This window comes from Antrostomus carolinensis, unplaced genomic scaffold, assembly GCF_000700745.2.
Source record: "Antrostomus carolinensis isolate BGI_N321 unplaced genomic scaffold, ASM70074v2 scaffold46171, whole genome shotgun sequence".
NCBI lineage: Eukaryota > Metazoa > Chordata > Aves > Caprimulgiformes > Caprimulgidae > Antrostomus > Antrostomus carolinensis.
Window position 1 is genome coordinate 1 of NW_010294377.1, and position 4,556 is coordinate 4,556.

Below are 4,556 nucleotides of genomic sequence, written 5' to 3' on the forward strand. Positions count from 1 at the left end.
ACAGGCCACTTTTACAATGCAATTTGAGTCACTGATAAAGAAGATCCTTAATCATGATTTACAAGTTACACAGCCCCAAATATCCAGCTGACCCACTTCTCCCAGGTCGGCTGTGCTTTCCTCAAATGAAGGCTGTTTACAATCATCTCCAATCCACTTTGCCCATTGGTTAAGCAGAGACCTCAGCACACCGAGCTGGCAGAGGCTGTTCTGCCTGTACCTGTCAGCCCAAAGATGCTTTTACTGTAACAGCACTTCAAGCACAACTAATGACTTCAGCTGCGGCAGTTATGTACTCACGGAGATGTCCATCTCTTCTGTGGAATCACCTTCTCAAGCCCTGCAAGTGCAGCAGCAAAACCAGCATTGCTCAGGAGCGGGGCCAGGTTCAGTTCTGCTCAGGAATTCATTCTCAACATGACACTTGGGAGGCAAAATTTAGCAAGGAAGAAATCCCGTACTCAGCCCAGGAGCCAACGTGGCCACCATGAACCCCGTGGCAGTTCCTGTGAGCACTAAGCACAGGGAAGGCAGACACAGCCGGGGTTAACCCAGCAACCAGCACCAGCTCCCTGCATTTCACAGCACACTTGCCTCAGGTTTGGTTTGGGAGTGTTGCAGATGAAGCAGAAATTCCCTAGGAATCTAGTAGAAAATTTTCTAGCAGAAAATGCAGGAGCCAGGCCCTTCGCAGTGCAAGTGACAAGTTATCACTTCCTGTTAGCAAGGGTACATTTCACCACCCAGGTGGAAGGAACTAGGCACACGCAAGCTGACCACTCTATGTGACCTCTTCAGGAGCCAGCACTGGGGGCAAGCACTAACTGGATCCCACTGACAGCACATAACCAACCTGGGCTGCTGGCAACACGCAGCGTGGGAATCTCCAACAGGAACATCATCCTGTGCATCCCAAAGGGAGAGAGTCTCTGGGTTTTGCAGTTTCGGTGAAATTCGGCCATTCCACGGAGCCTCACACCCTCTGGTGGAGACGGGAGCTCAGCACACTGAGGAGATGCTCTCAAATCCTTCAGCACGGCTGAACTCCAGATGGAATTACCCCTACACATACCCAGATCCACACATCTAGAGAGCACTGCACGTCTCCAGCGTGTGACTGTCCCGGGCAGAAGCCCCAGGTGCCAGGGTAGAAGTAGTTTTATACCCTACTTGCCTGTATGCACACGTGCATCTTGTAAAAAATCTTTCTACTTTGTTCACACAGAATAGCAAGTATTAAATATGGAGAAAGTCAATTTTAAAAACCGGATTTTATTCATGTTTACCACCTGGTTAGGCCACACTGCTTTCTATGACATAAAAAGACCACACAAGTATAGCCAAATTGCAAGGGCAGCACTCTCACCATCCTGCAGGAAGATCTTCCAGTCCCACCCCCTGAAAAGCCAGCACACTGCAGGGAAGCTGGGCACGGGCATCTGAGCTGCTGGCTCTGTGTGCCGGGCAGTCAGACCGCACAGGGCTGGCACAAACAGCTCGTGATCCAAGGCCCCCCTCCTGCAAATGGTGACACTACACGTTACCTGAAATGAGAACATGCTTCATTGTTTAACAGTCAGTCGACAGGAAAATCCTCGGTCAGACAAATAACTTTGTTTTTAAAATGAAGATTCTCCAAGCTTAGAAGATATTTCTCTGACTTAGATACAACTTTTTCCTCCTTTATTAGAAACCTGACAAGTTTAAAATATAGCAACATTGACACATTTTTGATTTAAAGGATAAATACAGCTCAGTTTCCAAGTGCAACTAAGATCAGGATATTTGTAACCACCCCACCTAGGGCTCCACACGCTTTATTCTGACAGCCCAGGTGGCTGAAAACAGCAATTTATAACCCAGGGAAGAGCAACATTAGCAAAAGGAAAGAGAAATGCTCCTTCAAATAATAAACTGAACAAAGGTGCTAGTCTGCAGCACTACACAAGTGAAATGTCTTCTGACTGCAGGCTGAGACTGTCAGACAGATCTGCCCAGGTCAGTTCAACATCAGGAGACAAAAGCAGAAACAGAATTGGTTGCAAATTCAAAGCAGGTGACTTTGCATATGGTGAAGGGAGCACAGCTTCAATCAGCGCAGGAGACATCACCCAGTCAGGGTGTCAGCCCGAAACGCAGCTAAAGCTGGAGACCACTGTCCTACAGACCCATCTTCTCTGCCTCAGCACCTAAGAGAAGCAGCATCCCACCCCCAGCTCTCCTTAAAATTCTTCCCGACAGCAGTTCTACCCTGAAAACTGCCAACAGCACCTCAGTGCCAAGCACCACTTTTGCCACCACCTCCTTTCCAGCTGGGGCGGGGGGAAGTCGCTCTCAAGCCTGCAGTGTCGTGGTAAAATAAAACTGCCAGATCAACCCAAGCACACACCTGATCTTACCAGACATGGGAACATCAAAACAGCTGTAACACACAGCCCAGAGCTTGTCTTGTGTGACACTGACAGGTCAGAGGTGTGGCCAGCAGAAAGCTGCCAGCACAGCGTTAATGGCCTGGACTGGTCTGAGCACATCAGAGGCAGCAAAATGAGTGTGTTCTGGATCAGTGTTGCATCATAGGGATGCACCAGAAGGCCCCAACCAGAGACACTGCTTCATTTCTGCTGAGGAGACACAGTAAGAACAGTTTTTCTTCAAAAATATACTTCATACTGTTAGGGTGACCCTGGCAGAAGCAGTTGGGTAAGAGGTGCAGTGGAAAAGAAAATCACCACCTGAAGGACAAGCAGGTGCAACACAAAGAATTATCAGTGAGCTGTTAAACCATCAGGCTCCCAAATGAACACCTCACTAAAATGATCAGGGACAGTTCACACATCTGGTGAACACGGCATGAGGCTGGGCAGAGCGACAGCGTATTGGAGCTCCTGAGACAGACACATCAGCCCCGTCCTGCTGGCTCAGGTGCAGCTGGTGTGCAGTGCTCCTGGCTTGAAGGTGTGATTGGAAATATGGCACCTGGCAGCTTCTGCACGGCCACTGTGCACACCATGGTCTCTACAGTGCAGTGCAGCTCCTCTGCGACACAAAGTCACTGGTGGGGAGAAAAGGGAGGCAGAAAAGTTGCTTTTCCCTCCCCCAAACTACACAGTCCTTCCTCTCCCTCCCAACCTTGGACACTGCCAACTTCCCCATGACTTCATTAACATGCTAGAAAGTTACTTATTTTTCTCTCCTCAGCTCGTTTTTGCTGCTTTCTTGGGTTAAATTTGCTCACAGATGGGCCAGTGCCAGGTCTAGGTGAGCAAAAGCAGCAGTCACAGATGGGCCTAACAAACCCCAGTGCCAGGTCTAGGTGAGCAAAAGCAGCATTGTGCTGGGACTGGGGGCAGGGAGGGTCTGTCATTTCAGCAGCAATGAAATATCAACTTTATCCCAAATTCTGCTGGGAGAGCTCACCCATCACTGGCACATCGGCTGCAGCCACGAGCAAAACAGAGTCTGATGGCAAACAAAGCTGGTTTGGGGAGCAGCCCCCTCCTCCCACCCCCTGACAGCTCCACAGTTGCACAGCAGCAGCTGTCTGGGGTGACCTCGCTGTGAGCCACATCACCCCACTGACAACAACAACAACAAGCAGAAAAGTTGCTCTTTTAGGCTTTTTGTCAGAAGCCAGGATGACTTTGGTTCCAGGCTCACAGCACAGGCCTTGCCCGCTCCCCTCCCCAGGCTTGTGAGAGCTCGTGTTCACCTGAGCTGTGACCCTGGCCGGACTCCCTGGCTGCAGGAGAAAAACCAAACAGGACAGAAAATCACAGACGTAACGAGAGAGCAAAGTACACAACTTCCAACAAAGCCTTACAATTTGTTCAAGGAAAGAAACGACCTTATCAGTATTTCCTACTGTGGGGGGGAACAAAATTTTGGAATTCAGACAGTGCCAGTGATAAATCAAGTGAAAAAAATACCCATGCAATGTATCCAAGTTCTGCTTTCTGTGTCTGTACACCACACCCACCAAGGACGTGCAGCCTCACTTTAATCTGGCTCGGTGGTTTTTAAGAGACGCTGCAGCAGTCATTAAAGAAACTCATCTGAGGGCTGTTTTCCCTCAGCTGAGGGATGAGCCCGCTGTGTGCAGTATCATACATGACCATCAGAACGCTGCGTGGATGCTCACACCTGGTACTGCACAGGGGAACCCAGCACGGAGCCCACCTCAGAGTTGATCTGGGGCACGGGTGGGACTGGCTGGTACAAGGCTGGGCCCGGTGGCCCCACCGCCCAGCAGCCCTTCCCCAGCCCCCCTCGTGTTCCCCCTACCCAGGAGGGATGCACAGGGCTCACCCCGTTCTCACTCACCTCACACATGGGAGCCCAAGTGCCAACGGAACCGCCCACGGTCACCACTCGGGGCTGCAGCTTCTCTGGGCAGGAAATCCTGCGGCACACGAGGTTTGGGGAGAAGTCACAAGAACAACAAACAGTCTCGGTCTGGCCACCTGAGCACACCGTGCCCTGGCCAGGCAGCCCCCTCCCCGCTGCACAGCCCATCCCTTCCGTCCCTGGGGCCCAGCTGAGCCCCCCCTGTCCCCCCA

General features: G+C 51.1%; 1 non-coding gene across 1 annotated transcript; it reads right to left on the bottom strand.

Moving 5' to 3' along the window:
- Positions 1–4,087: 4,087 nt before the first annotated feature.
- Positions 4,088–4,265, bottom strand: LOC114819053 (small Cajal body-specific RNA 16). The gene has a single exon (XR_003766349.1).
- Between the last annotated feature and the right edge of the window lie 291 nt (positions 4,266–4,556).